Source organism: Hibiscus syriacus, unplaced genomic scaffold, assembly GCF_006381635.1.
Source record: "Hibiscus syriacus cultivar Baekdansim isolate YM2019G1 unplaced genomic scaffold, ASM638163v2 tig00000477_pilon, whole genome shotgun sequence".
In the NCBI taxonomy this organism is placed as follows: domain Eukaryota; kingdom Viridiplantae; phylum Streptophyta; class Magnoliopsida; order Malvales; family Malvaceae; genus Hibiscus; species Hibiscus syriacus.
The window spans coordinates 4,899,626-4,916,021 of NW_024061790.1; the positions used below are offsets into that span (position 1 = coordinate 4,899,626).

General features: G+C 35.4%; 2 pseudogenes; one reads left to right on the forward strand and one right to left on the reverse strand.

The window, feature by feature from the left end:
- Positions 1 to 289: 289 nt before the first annotated feature.
- LOC120206536 lies at positions 290 to 1,614 on the forward strand (annotated as a pseudogene).
- A 2,259-nt stretch (positions 1,615 to 3,873) lies between these two features.
- Positions 3,874 to 6,510, reverse strand: LOC120206263 (annotated as a pseudogene).
- Between the last annotated feature and the right edge of the window lie 9,886 nt (positions 6,511 to 16,396).

The window sequence follows — 16,396 nt, forward strand, 5'->3', positions numbered from 1 at the left end:
TAATATAGTTTGCATATACTGTATAGTTTTTAAATAGTTTTTGCATGTTAGGTTAGTCCATGTCATATTAGTAGCCCATTTAGTTTGTTAAATAAATAATAAACCCCCAAAAAAATTAAGTCCATTTGCATTTTAAATAGTTCATTACATTTTTTACATAGGCCCAAGTTAGCCCACATTTGTTTACAATATAAACATAAATAAATATAAAAAACCCTAAATTTCCTATGATTTATCTTCTTGTTTTTGATTCTTGAACTTGAAATTAATTCATTTTACCATTGGTTTATATAATAGTTTTTGATTTTTTAACTCCACCATAAATGTTCCCTTGCTTCCTTGACACCTTTTCCTCTGTTTTATGTTACCCTTTTTTCTCTTATCCTCTTTGTTGTTGCCCATCATTTATAACTTTAAACAAAACTGCCATACAGAAACGTGGTTCACCACCATTATTTTGCTTGAAAACCACACCTTTAGCCCCTTTTTTTCTCTTCAGATTTTGAAGATAAACAAAACCCAAATTTCAGTTCCATTTTAACGATCCAAATGCGCAAAGTTCCGGTTCAACAAGACCATGAAGCCATGCCAAGTTTCGATCTTTGCTCGAGGTTCAAGCGTTTCAAACTCCTCGAATCATCTGTGGGTGTCCTTGGCTTCTTCCTCGTTGCTGTCTGTGTGATTTGTTACTTCTACTTGGATTATAGAGCTGTGGCTAAAGGGTATATGATTCCTAATATGGGTGAAAGATTCATGTGGCTTAATCTAGAGGAGTCTTCTTCTTCGTCGATAAGTGAGATCAAAAGAGTTGATTTCTTGAGCATTGAAGGTGGAGGGTGTGACGTGTTCGATGGTGATTGGGTCTGGGATGAAAGCTGCCCTCTTTATGAATCCAAAGATTACAGCTTTCTTGTTGAAGGGTTTAGGTGTACTGAAAATGGGCGGCTGGATTTGTTCTACACCAAGTGGAGATGACAGCCTAAGCATTGTAACCTCCCCAGATTTGATGGGAAGGTGATGTTGGAGAAGTTGCGGAACAAGCGGTTGGTATTCGTCAGTGATTCGATCGGAAGGAACAAATGGGAATCGCTCCTCTGCATGCTTGCTTCCGTTGTTGATAATAAAGATTTGATATACGAAGTGAACTGTAATCCGGTCACGAAGCATAAAGGATACTTGGTGTTCAAGTTCAAGGATTATAATTGTACTGTGGAGTACTACCGATCTCCTTTCCTCGTCTTACAGAGCAGGCCACCTCCGGGGTCTCCGCAAAACGTCAAGACAACCCTCAAGTTGGATCAAAATGGATTGGAAATCTATCAGGTGGAAAGATGCAGAATTCTTGGTCTTCAACACCGCTCATTGGTGGAATCATGGGAAGACCATTAGAATGGTATGTTTCTTTCAAGAAGGGAAGAAAATCAAACCCTAGACGACCGTAGAATATGCATATCGGAGGTCTTTAGAGACCGTGATGCGGTGGATACGTAATGAGGTGAACACAAGTAAGAGCAAGGTCTACTTCCTCACATTTTCTCCCATGCATTTCAGAAGAGATTCGGAATCGGTGGAAGCTGCTACCTAGAGACGCTGCCGGATCTGGGAACGTCGTCGGTGCCAACTTCTCGAAATAGGGAAGGATGTGTTATCAGCTCAATCGAATTCGACTAATGAAATAAAACCTTTATTTTTTTCCAAATCTTTTAATTTGATCACTAATATTATTTATTTTTTAGATTAAACTTTAGATTTTAAGTGCTTTAGTTATAAATTAAAGCCTTAGTTTAGGTTCTTTAATTAGTAATCAATAAGTTTAGCAATGACTTTTAGTTTTAGTATCTTTAATAAAATTGATTCGAAGCACATAAATGTAAATTCATAATTAATTAAAAAGAATATTCTTTTATTCCTAAATATTGTGAGGGGTGGTCTTAAAATAACTAGACATTCATGTTCAATATTTTTCGAATAAATGAATATTCTATCAAGTGGTCACTTTTAAAAAATTAAATAGGTTCACTAATTAAAAATAAAAGAGTAGATGTTTGTTACTATGTTTAAATTACTAAAGACGAGTTGTTTGATTAACGTCAAATGCTTGGTGTTCGTTCTTTAGATCAAGGAACATCCTTATTCTTTTAAATAATAATAATTTGCCTAATTTGTCACCTTTAAATTTCTTTAGGGTTTAATAATTGATTAATTCTTTAATTTTCAAGGATGAGAATATTTTTATTATTTAGATTAAAACATGAGAAATAATTTCCTTAATTCCTATTAGGGGGGTTAGTTTCTTCTTTAATTGGAAATAACAAATACTGTGCGTCTCTCTAAAATTTTAAATATTTTAGGGAGTAAAAGGATCATTAATAAAATAAATATTTGAATTTCTTAATTTTTTTTATAAAGGGATAAAATAATAATTGAAGGTATCAATTTTGGGTGTTGTGAGATACTAATCATTCCCCAAGCGTAATTGACTCCCGAACCCAAAATATCTAAAACGCATACCAAATCGTGTTATTTTAAATTTTTTATTTAAAAGGGTGTATCCTAGGTTTTCAACCTATCTAATCCCAAAGGTTGATGGCGACTCCAAACTTTTCAAATCTTTTCTAAAATTCAATTTTTAATTTTTTTCCGATTTTCGTATTTCGGAAAAAGTCATTGTGACAGCTTGTCAACTCCACTGGGGACAAACCGAACCCTTTGGTTTTCTCAGAGAGTCAGGCCTTAAAACAATTATACTTTGTCCGTGTATTAGAAATTTAAGAAATTCAGACTTATTTCATTCATGATTCTTATAATTTCCCTATAATTTCCCTTCCTTTTAGATTATTCCTTTTAATTTTCTTTAAAATTCATACTTTCTTTAATTCTTTTAACCAATTGTACTAATGTGTTCCTTGAGTGACTTTTTCAGATATTAGATTGTTTCCAAGACCGCTAGTTTATATGGTTCCTTTCTCTTCTTGTTTGATTAAAGGTTTATGTATTTCTCTCCACACACAACACGCCGCATTCATGACATTTGATCTATAACTGAGCTATCCTTTTTAAGTGAGAGTGAAAGTGACACATTCATGAGAATGTACTCTCTGTATAGGCCTACTGAGTAATTTTTGGGGTCCAAAGTACCTATGTCATCGTAGGAATTCATTCCTCGTGTTAGGCATAGGGAAATGCTCCCTCCACTAGTAGAAAAAACCCTTTAATGACGCGCATTGCGCGTCATCTATGGGTGTGCATGACACACATTTTCATGTCTTTGAAGCCACCGACATGAATTTAAGATGACGCACAACTGTGTGTCATAAATTTATGACGCACATTTACGACACACATTTATGACACACATTTATGATGCGCATTTATGACGCGCATTGCGTGTCATTGAAGCCCCCGTCATAAATGAAGATGACACACATTTGTGTGTCATAAATTTATGACATGCATGTATGACTTACATTGCGTGTCATTGAAGCCCTCGTCATAAATGAAGATGACATACATTGTGTGTTCGAGAGTATATGCACTCAGTTGCTTTCCCATAATTATCAGTATAAATAAAAGAAATTAAGCACATTTTAGTTAAACAAAATCAAAATAACATAATAAACATGATAATTGTGGGAATTTACAATGTAAAATGGACAACCCAACCAACTGGTAGTTTCAAATCAAAGAAATCCATATGACTTCAAATTAGATCGTCATTGTTCTTAGACTCTTATAACATAGAAACATGGTCCAATATTTTACAATAAGAATATGATGACTAAATAGAACAGAACATGGTACCATTTAGCTTGAAGGATTTTGTTACTACATCAATTCTCATGTTTCTGGGAGTGAAGAAACCTAGAATCTTTCTTATCGTCTCCTCATCCCATAACTCATAGACATAGTCTCCAAAGATAACATGTTCTGGTGGATAAACAAGAAAATTTATGCAACAAAGAAAAAAAATGAATAGTTAATGGAATGCAGCAACAAATACCAGAAATTAGAAATAAATATAGCTTCCTAGTTTTATTTATCAAAAACAACATTAAATATACATTCTTGAGGGGAAAGTTGACACAATAATTTAAGATATTGATAAAGATAACCAATGGTGTCAAATATCTGCAAGGAAAAAGTGAAGCACCATTAAGAATTGCGGCTAAAAAACACAAAATTCGCGAAGCAACCTTAAAAAAATATAAGAACACACAATATAGAAACACAAATATAGAAACAATCACAGTAGCAGTAACTGACTAGGTACATTTTATTATAAAATTGAGCTGCCAATTACAGAAACACAATGAGAAACATTGTTATTGTGATCATATTAATTTCAAGCTATTAAAATCTGATATCAGCATAATAGTAGTACTAGTAGTAGTTAAGCATATTGAATAAACTTGAGGGGTTAAGCATTGAAAATTGAAGCAAATGAAAAAAAATATCTACATTCCATAGACTAATCAAGAATCACTTATCATTTATAAGGCATCAAAGATGTACAAGACTGAGATGAAAATTAATGCTTACGAACCTGTGTGTTGATGCGTGCCAATTTGTGCACATTCAGAAAGCCAACTATATCTTGGTAACCAGTGAGGAGTAGTGCCAACTTCTTGTCTTCATCTGAAGGAAGAATCCAAAATATTAACAAGTCGGTACAAACTTGTAACCAATAAGTGCAAATGATGAGCACGAGGTAGACTGATAATAAACCTTGAATTGCTTTGACTAAAAGAAACGTGTCTTCCATGTGATGCCATCTTTTACAGAAGGATGATGAAAGAAGGGAAGGAGGAAAGGTTATTATGGCTACCGAATTCGAAGACTGTACCATGCTTTTGAGAGATATAATAGTAGTTAAGCATATCCCACTCCTGCAATAGTTCATATTATGACCCTTTAAAAATGGCATGCCATCAAAGTGAGTTTCAAAACTACGACTTCTACAACTTCAATGGTCCAAAAACATCTTATATTTAAGCACTCGTAAGGAAACGAAACATGAATTTATAATAGCTTAATAAATCTAAAAATTCTTCCACTAACCATGCTGGAATACAAACACTGTGGAGCACAAAATGATTGGATAGCGATACGACCAGCACAAGAAATGTTGCCATCATTTCTACAAGATTGCCGAAAAAGAGGAATGACTGAAAAGTATACCAAATGGAAAGAAGGAAAAGAAAGGTAATGGAAAGTTAGTCAAAGACACTAAAATTAAGATTTTGGAGCTTCATACAGGATTCTTCATGCATCTATAAGGGAGATGACATAACAAGTAATAATAAAATCGAATAATTATGCGGGAACTGAAAGATGCTAGCAAATATGCCAACTTGATCAAATAATTCCAAGATCATTAATATATGAACAAGAATGCAAACAATGATACTGTGGGAACTAAGATAAAAATATTGCACATCGATCCTGAAGAGTGGAAAGGTTAGAAAAATCTTGGATGCTAACACAATCTATGCGCTGGCCATTGATTAAGTGCCTCTCTAGGGGCTTCCGCAAGTCAAATTCATTAGAGTACTCACATTTTCCATCTGCACCATGTTCACATAAAGAGAGACCACTTGTACTTTGGAAAAGAAAATAGCATGAACACTGATTAAGAACAGGGCATTTTTCAGATAAGTAACTGAAGAGTGATAGCATGGACATTGGTTAAGAACATGGCACTTTCAAACAAACAACAGAAAAGTGACGGTAGCTTGAGCATTGGTTAAGAATAGTGCACTTTCAAACAACAACTGAAAAGTGAGGAGTGTCATGAGGGATAAACTACCTCTTTGGCCATCAAAAGTGAGATGATTTTCACTAAAATACTTCTTATACTGCCAATCAATTCTCAGACCTTTCTCCTGCAATTTTTTTGAATACAACATTCACAATCTGAGCATTTAAACAAATGATAATTCAAACAAACTTGAGAAACCAAAGAAAACAAGTGTCAAAGATAAAGGGACATGATTTGGATCAGGTTCCCGAGATTTTTCATCTTTGGATACAATAGGACTGGGCAAAGTACCCAAAAATCCCCTTGGATCTTTGGCTGGACTAGCATAGAGAAGAGGTTGACCGTGAACAAGTCCCTGAGCCATGAAATTCCTCAACAAATACATGTGATGTGGTTCTTCTGCATCTTCTATCACCATAACCAGGCTTCCCAAAGGGAACGCACCACCGAGTACCTCTGTATAACAAGTAAAAACTATCGAATAAGAGAACACATCACTCAAGTCAATGATAAGAGAATATTAGGCAATTACGTGTATGCATTATTGTCAAGGTCGTGTATCCCAGAAGATAGAAAGACCGTGCCATTAGGCCCACACATAAGTCCAGGGCCTAGAGATGGGGCTGTAGTGGAAAGGTTTCGAGAGAAGCTACTCCTCCGAATCTTGGTCGTAGCCATAGCAGTAGCAACAGTCAAAAAACAAAATGCCAAGCAATGCAGTGATCTAAGACTTTCCTGGTTCTACTCCAGCTAGATTGTTCAGACTTCAGACAATACCATATTGCACACTTAGTCAAAATAAAATCTAAAAAACCAACAATTATCACTAAGAATATCAAAAGCAGCAATGAAATCATATAAAACAAAAGGCATACTTCTCATAATGACGTGATTAAAAAAAATTATTAAATTTATTTCAAATTTTAGCTCTTTCCATACCGCACATCTTTGCCAAAACTAAAAAACACGGAAAAGTATCAAGTTTTCTTTAAGAACCCATATTTTGTTTTTTCGTCTCTTTACATTCAATCCTTATATCAAATAAAAGGTAAGCAGTTTTTTAGTAAACTTTACCAAACATGAAAAAGGCTCCAAAGGTGTATCTTTCTATCTAGGTAAGGAAATAGAGATGAATCAAATTCTCAGCTTAAACTCTGGCTTCCCTTGAGAACCTTGCAAACGTACTTTTAAAACTCACGAATATTAAGTAGAGAAGAAATTAGTGCAGTTGAGCGGAATGAATAAAGATGAAAGTAACGAAACCTAGAAAATGAGCGAGACCTTGCGCTTCAGGAGGGTCAGAAAAGCTGTCAAATCCTACGCACAATGCTGCCCCTGCCTGCAACCAAATTCACAATCGATGAATCAATCTAATGTCAGGACTTCAATCAATATAAGAAAGGGAGAAGATAAACCTTTTTAGACTGAATGACCTTCTATTCAATCTGTTTCTCATCGTCAGTTCCTCTTCTTCTTTGTCATCTCCATCCTCATCTCCATTTCCATCATCATCTTCATAATCATCTTCATCTTCGCCATCGTCTTCAGTTCCACCTTCGCCATCGTCTTCAGTTCCACCTTCAGTCTTAGCTTTATCTATCAAATGAGAACCTTCAGGAAGTCCGTCGGGGTAAATCTGGGGATAGTGGACCAACAAAGCAACGAGGCAATTGTTGAGCTCGATTACCCTGTAGAGTCGACGATCGTGAATAGAGAACGAGGAATACCTGTGGAAACCAGTGAACTGACGCAAAGAGAAAAAAGGGAAAAAGAGAAAAATGAGGGGAAACATACGGCGTGAACTGGTTATCGAGGGGGAAGAAGCGGGAAAGGATGAAAATAATGGTGGAAAAATTAAAATATGACTTTTATAGATGACACACAATTAAAATTGTACTCCGTGTTTTTTTTAAAATTTTTTGGATTATGAATATTAAATTTGAAACACATTATTGTAAGTCATAAATCGTTCAGATTTTAAAAAATATGACATTTTTATGACACACGTTTTTTGTAAGTTATAAATTAGCATGTGTCATCGTTCGTGTGTCATTAAAGGTATATTTTCTTGTAGTGCTCTCGAAATTTAACTTGATCCATAAGCCTGTAATGGGTGAAGATCGAGGGTCTGACTCACCCAAGAGGGCATCAACAAGGATAATTTTGAGTACCTTATACTTTTAGAGCCAAAGCCATTCATTTAGTTTATCTTAGATCCACCTGATGCGAAACTCTATCGAAATGTCACTCTAGGTACCCGGTTAAGTACACAAATATGAAATGAAATATAAACCTTTATCTCATTTTTATGTCATTGCATACGAACTAGAAAATCGTACGGATAAGGTTGTATCATTGTTTTAATTATTACCATTTTATTTTACTTATTACTATGACGATACTAACCATTGTTTTCTTTATTTTTCTTTGCTTTCATTTTCCTTGCGTTTATTACACATTCATAAGCAGAGGTATTGGATCTTTAGTTAGCTCTTGAAATATAAGGCTTGCTATAAATGGAAAACAAAAACATTCATCAGATGGTTCCCAGTGTGGAAGTACAGTCGTGGTTTGAGGCTCTACAAAAAGAGAAAGGGGACAGTTTGTCGGCTGATCACATGTCCAGTTTAGCTGAGTATGCGTCTATTTCTTTGAAGAGAAATGATGTGCCCGACTTACAACATCTCAATGAGAGTCTCCAGTAGAGAATTGCGTTGTGTCATGAAGTCCAAAGCCTCGAGGAGAAATTACAGCATTACCAGGAACATGTTTTTGACTTAGAGCACGCTGTCAGTGATGCCCACGATGACCTATAGGAGGTATATCGATGCCTACGAGGATCAAAATGTTGTTAGGGAGTGCATCATCACTGAGGCATTGATCCAGATGAGCGAGGTAGCTCGGTACTTGGGAGAGTTGACGGCTTCGGATAAAATAATGAGGTATTATTTTGACCCGATTTCATAGAGAAGCAAGAGAGTAATGTCATTGATTGTTGAGGTTGTAGAGTTGAGTAGAAAAGCTAGGTTACACTTGTAGAGAGACACCATTGTGCAAGAGACTTTGTTTTCATTTTGAAGTTGTTCTATGATAGCTAACTTTTTGAGACCGATACCTCTTGCATTCATGCATTTTGCATTTTATCATTTAGCTGTTAACGTTCATTTGCGTTTATATTCATTAAAACTTTTTATATATTGAAGATTTTCATTCGGATATATACTAGCTTCTATTAAAAGTAATTCTCACTCTTATAACACTTGCAAGAGAGCATGGAATATAAAATGAAAGAACTTGAAGAAACCCAGAAGAGCCTGGAAGTTCGTTTGGATAACATCCAAAATGATTTAAAGGAACAAGTGGCTCAATCTCAAAAGGATGTGGTTGATCAAATTGTTGCAATACTTGGAGTTAACCATAAGCGAAAGGGTCATGTCAAAGGTTCTAACATGGTTGATCATGGTTCATCAGCTCATGTGAGGGATCAACCCGAAAACATGTTACCTGGAGGTGGAATCCAAGTTTACACTACTGGAGCGTCTGCAACGCACCCTGTTCACCTTAATGAAAATGTTAAGTACATCGATAATGAAATCCCTGATTTCAATCTGCTTAGTGAGGCTGAAAAGTCTAAGTCTGAGTTAGCTAAACAATAATAAGATCGTTATAAGAAGCTTGAGGATAAGGTCAAAGAAATGGAGTTAATCGATGAATATGATATGGATGTCAGGAAGCTCAGTCTGGTGCCCGACCTGGTTCTTCCGCACAAATTCAAAACTCCTAAATTTAAGAAGTATAATAGCACCAGTTTCCCATCTGCTCACCTCATGATGTACTGTTTGAAAGATGAATGGGTTTCTACACGAAGAGAAGTTGCTCATTCATTGTTTCCACGATAGTCTCACGGCTCTGTAACCCGGTGGTACGCGCAGTTGAGTCGTGCAAATGTCAAGTCTTGGAAAGATTTATCCAGATCATTTTTGGAACAATATAGACACTTCACTGGCATGATACCCGATTGGGTAGCCCTGATGAATATGGAGAAGAAACCAAATGAAAGTTTCCATCAATATGCTCAAAGATAGAGAGATTTGGTTGCACATGTTCAACCACTGCTTTTGGATAAGGAAACCACAATCCTTTTCCTCCATACATTAAAAGGTCATTTCTTAGATCACATGTTGGGAAGTGCCTCGAGGAGTTTCTCTGATATGGTAATCTCTAACGAGCTGATAGAGGCAGCTATCAAGAGTGGGAAAATTGAGGGTAGAGAAAAGTGAGTATTTAAAAAGAGAAATAATGAAGTAAATACTGCTACTACCTATAATAAGGGCTACTTAAAGAATGCCATGATTTCTCAGCCGGGGAATGTTGATACAGAGCCTAACGCTAATAGAGGTGAGTTTTGAGGATAAGAAGAGAGGCAGAGAAATTAGTGTTCACACCTATTCTAGTGACTTATCCTGAATTATACACATCTTTGTTTAAGTCAAATGTGGTTCATCCATATCCCCTCAAACTACTTCATCCGCCTTATCCAAATTGGTATGATACGAATCCACGATGCAAGTATCATGCCGATATTGTAAGGCAATCAATCAAAAATTGTGTGTCTTTCAAAAAGTTGGTTCAAAACTTGATTGATAATGAGATGTTGGAGTTCAATTTTCCCGATGATGCGAAAAAGTCGTTTCCGAATCATGGTAGGCAAGGAGTAAATGTCATTCAGGAGGAGAGTAGGAGAAAAAGGAAAAAATACATGTCTGAAGTTAAGTCCCCACTCAACTAGGTATTTGAGCAGCTTGTAAGTGATGTCTTGATCAACCAGGATCTGATTTCTAGTCAGGACAAAAGTGGACTGTCTTACAAGTTTTTCAAGAAGGAAGAGCACGAGATTCAACACTGCCATAATTTCAGAGCAATAATTCAATTGATGATACAATAACGAGATTGAATTCTTTGAAGCTGTTGAAGAAAGAAAAGAATATGAGGTGTTCACATTTGAGTACTCTAAACCTGTATACAGGGTCAGAAAGTCGATTATTATTACTATGAAGCCCAATGTGGTGAATCCTGCACCTGTTACTCCAAAAATAGTGATTTCTACCCCGCCTCCTTTCCCATTCAAGGATTCATGTAAGGTGCCATGGAACTACACCAACAATATCTCCGTATCAGGGAAAGTGAAGATTGTGGAGGACTCAAAAGTGTTATAGGAAATACAAGTAAACGCTGATGAGAAAGTGAAGGCGTTTGTCGAGGTGATCAGTGAAGTGGGGAACTTCACCAGGAGTGGTATATGTTATTACTTTCTTGAGGCATCCAATGAGGACGAAAAGACAAAGGGCAAGGGAAAAGATCCACCACCTCAGATTAATGAGCCTGCTATTGAAGTATAGGCCCAATAGTTCCTAAATGTTTTTAGGCACAGTGAATATAGTGTGGTGGAGCAACTACATCAACAACAGGAACATATTTCATTCATGTATTTGCTGATAAATTCATAGGTGCATCAAAATGTTTTATTAAAAGTGTTGAATCAAACCTTTGTGTCGGAGGATATATCCATGAACAAACTGGATCAGATAGTAAACCATATTGATGCAGACAATTATATTACTTTAATTGATGATGAGATCCTAGAAGGAGGTATGAGATATGTAAAGGCTTTTGTTGAACTATGTTTCGATATAACAATTTAAGGCAAAATGGTTTTTGGACTTGAATTGAATTTACAAAATGTATTTGGACTTAATTGAATTTATTTAAAATTTACAAAAATAATTCAAAGTTCTTTTAATTTAAAATTGAGCACAAAAATGTTTTTATGAATATTATGAAGGGGTATCGATTCCCTATGAAGCGGTACCGATTCCCCCCATTATGGGCAGTCTATTTTTGCAGAAAAATCATTCCCAAACGGCTCCAAAACATCCCCAACGGCTAGATATGACTTTAAACACATTCCAAGCTATAAATACAAGCTAAGGACACTTGAAGAAGTAAGAGAACAACTATCCAAGCAATCAAACACAAGAGAAGAGTTTTTCATTCTTATTTCATCTTTCTCTTGTATATATTTTGTTCTTGTGAGATCAATCTTGTAAACACCTACCTTAGAGAGGTTTTCTTGTTTACATCTTTTATCCTTTTGTAAAGGGGAAAGGTTCTAGCTAATCCCGTGTAAAAGCCATGGAAAGGTTCTAGTTTAGCCCAGAAAAACTAGGGAGTTTGTAAGGTTACTCTTTATCCTCAAAAGAAAGAACAAATTAGTGAATTTGTTGGAAAATCCTTGGTGAGGAGCTAAGGTAGTGGACGTAGACTTTGGTTGAGAAAGTCGAACCACTATAAATCGCTGTGCAATTCTCTATCTTTCAATCTCTTTACTCCCTAAACATAAAACCGTTCCGACCCCTCTTTGCAAACCGTTCCGATTATCGATTTGAGCTTTCGAAAATCCCAACAGCTTTAGACATTACCACCCATTGCAATGACCACGTTTTGCCTGGATGTTTAATTGATAATAGGTCTACACTAAACGCGATGTCAATGGCTACTCTGCAAAGATTGCCAGTAGATGTATCCCACATGAAAATATATCAGAATATTGTTCAAGCTTTCGATGGTACCCAAAATGATGTTATGGGGAAGATTAACGTCCCATTGTTAATAGGTCCATTTGTATACAATGTTGAGTTCTTGGTAATGGATATCAATCCCACTTACAATTATTTGCTGAGGAGGCCATGGATTTACTCTGCAGGGGCAGTGCCTTCATTCTTGCATAAAAAATTCAAGTTTGTTGTTGATGGGATATTGATTAGTCTCGGAGCTGAGCATGAGATCATCGCTTTAATAACTAAATGTGCTCCCTATATTGAGCCAAATGAGAATGTTTTAGAGTTCTCTTTTCATACCTTCGAATTTGTAAACGCCACTTTCATTACCTAGGAGGCTAAATTTACTCTTCCTCACTTGTCCGACTATACGAAAATGGTTGTACGAGAAACTCTAGAAAGAGGAGAAAAGATTGGAATAGACTTTGGAAAACACTTGCAAGGGATCTTATGACCAAAACTTGTAATCATGAAAAGAGATTGTTTTGGGCTAGGATTCAAGCCCAATAATCAACAACGTGCAAAACAAGTGAAAAGAAGAGCAAATGCGAGAAAGACTCTATTGAAGGGAGAATATATCTCTTGGGAACTATATTTATCCCATATATGAAGTATGTTTTCAAATCTGGAGGAATATACGATACCGAACAACAGTTGATCAGTGCAATCAGCGAGGCATAGCTAATAAAAGTTGAAGAAATACTCGATGATGCCATGAAGGGTCTGGACATCAATATAATTTTATAATCCAGCGAACCAGGGAAATACCTTGCTGGTATACGCCCCTGCCTTCAAAAGAGAAGCTCAACAATTGGACTGTGGAAGATCTCCCTATAATTTCTAGGCTTAACCCAAAGTAAAGCTCAAAACTAACCTTTGTGCTTGTGCCCACGATTATCAAGGGACCTTTTGTAATGGGGAACCATGTTGATATCATTCATTTTGCTTCTAATAAAAAGTTGATTTCATTCATTTCTCAAGTGTCAATCATTTTTCATGCATTTTTACATTTCTTTTCATTTGTTTCGCCTTTCTTTCTCTAAAATATATATTTGTTCCATATTTTTCTTCCATGTGTCACAATATTAATAGCATGAACGTTTCTATCACTAATCATAAGATTGATCTTGAGCGTCTTTTGTGTTTAGAAAACGTCAATGAGTGTCAAAATGAGGTGGAATGTGAAGTTCCTGACAAATTATTAAGACTGGTGGAATGTGAAGTTCCTGTCAAAATGAGATTGAAAGCTATATGTCATGATCAAATATACCAAAAGCGTATGATACGAGCTCATAACAAAAAAGTTCATCCAAGAGAATTCTGAGAGGTTGATCTAGTGCTTAAAAATATATTACCAATTCATAGAGAATTTTGTGGTAATTGGATGCCTAATTGGGAGGGGTTATATGTTGTCAAGAAGGCCTTTTCTGGAGGAGCATTGATTTTGGCAGAAATGGATGAAGAAGTGCTGAGAAATCCAATAAACTCATATTCTGTCAAGGACTATTAAGCTTAAAGATACAAAAGAAAAGAAAAATCAAAGGAAAGAAAAATAAAAAACGAAAAAAATAATAAAGAAAATAAAAAGTGGGGTTCAAGATGAAAATCAACAAAGGGAGTCTTGAAAACAAAGGAAAGATTTGAGTTGAAAACCAGAAAGGACGGCTCAAATGCATGTTGATATTACGCATCTGGAAATTTATACCCTCTCGAGAGTCTGATATTTTAGGAGAAGCTTCACTTCTGCAGATATTTTGACAATGTTTGAGGTTTTCTAAACATAGGCTCACCTCAACGCTCCAAAAATAATTAGTGCAAAAACTTTTATACTAATAATGGTTGGAAGCATTTGAACTTTATTTCTTGATTTTCGAGTGAGTCAATATGGTGAATATGGAAAACATAAGATTTATTGGTATTACTTTGAGCTAATCTTTGAAGCGTAGGGAATCCAAGGTAGTTCAAGATCTCGACACTCGTGTTTTGTGATGAAGAGTGTACGATTAAGCCTATTGAATGAGGAGCTTTTTGATTCTAAAATTTAGAATGGAGAAATCAAGTTTGATATTTCAGTTCTCGTGGGAGCATATTTTCATCAAGTTGATGCTACCTGGGGCATATAAAAAAGACCGCAGTATAGAAGGAGAAACAAAGTGGAAACCCAAAAGGGCATTTTGAGAAAAATGAATCCAAAGTGAAAACCCGAAAGGATGATTTGAAAGGAAAATAGAGAAAGAAACCAAAGTGAAAACCCGAAAGGACCCTTTGAGAAGAGTGATCTAAAGTGAAAACCTGGAAGGGCGCTTTAGAGCGATATGAGGAATGAACCCGAAAGGAAGACATTTAAGGGTTTAATTCCGAACATAAGATGAAATTGTGAAATCATGATATGAAACCATGAGTTAGAACTATGTAAGGATCATGAATATGAAGACTGAGCAAAGATAAAGAGATGAAGGCCCATAAGATAGTAACAATTGTGGTCCTAATATAAATTGACATCATGCATTCATGTTTAGACATATAAATATGAGCATGCATGTTCATTAATTTCAAATATTTTGAAATTTTGACAGGGATGGCGAGATTTCCAAAAGAGACATTCCCAAGCAGAAACTGGAGTTCGGTGAAGAACTCAATGCGTTTGCACCATTACAGTTGACAAAAATTCGTTGGATATTGAAGAAGTTCATATATAAGAACTTGTTTAATTCTGGAAACTATTGCGTTACTTAATTTCATCATAGAAGGAGGTGGATCAGTGTTAATCTTTTACTCGATTCTTCACAGAAGGAGTTGAATCAGCATAACCAATCTTTTGCTCAATCATTCACATAATGGGTTGGATCAGCGTAGCATTATTTTGCTCGATTCTATCACAGAATAAGGTAGATCAGCATTAACATTTTGTTTGATCCTACACAGAAGGAGTTGGATCAGCATTATTCACAGAAGGATTTGGATTAGTGTAACCTTATTTTGTTCGATTCTATCACAGAAAAAGGTAGATCAATATTGGTAAATTGCTTTGGTCCTTCACATAAGGAGTTGAATCAACATTTTTCATGTTACTCGATCCTTCAAAGAAAGAGTTGGATCAGTAACGACCTTTCACTTGATCCTCAACAGAAGGAATTGGATCAGCGAATAATCTTTTGGTCAGTTCATCACAGAAGGAGTCAAACTAGAATAATCTTATTTTGTTCGATTTTATCACAAAATGATATAGACCAACATCGACATTTTGTTTGATTCTTCATAGAATGAGTTGGATTAACTATGTCATTCTGCTCAATTTTTCACAGAAGGAGTTGAATCAGCGTAATCTTATTTTGTTCGGTTCTATCACAGAAGGAGGTAGATCGACATTGACAAATTTCTTTGATTCTTCACAGAAGGAGTTTGATCGAAATTTTTCATGTTACTTGATCCTTCACAGAAGGAGTTGGATCAGTAACTATCCTTTCACTTGATATAGTTTGTATATATTGTATAATTTTTAAATAGTAGTTACATGTTATGTTAGTCCATGTCATATTAGTAGCCCATTTATTTATTTTAAATAAATAATAAAAAACCCAAAAAAAGTAAGTCCATTTGCATTTTAAATAGTCCATTACATTTTTTTACATAGGCCCAAGTTAGCCCACATTTGTTTAAAAATATAAATAAATAAATATAAAAACCCTAAATTTCCTAGGATTTATCTTCTTATTTTTTATTCTTGAACTTGAAATTAATCCATTTTACCATTGGTTTATGTAATAGGTTTTGATTCTTTAACTCCACCAAAAATGTTCCCTTGCTTCCTTGACACCTTTTCTTCTGTTTTCTGTTGCCCTTTTTACTCTCATCCTCTTTGTTGTTGCCCATCATTTATAACTTTAAACAAAACTGCTATACAGAAACGAGGTTAACCACCATTATTTTGCTTGAAAACCACACCTTCAGTCCCTTTTTTTTCTCTTCAGATTTTGAAGATAAACAAAACCCAAATTTCAGTTCCATTTTAACGATCCAA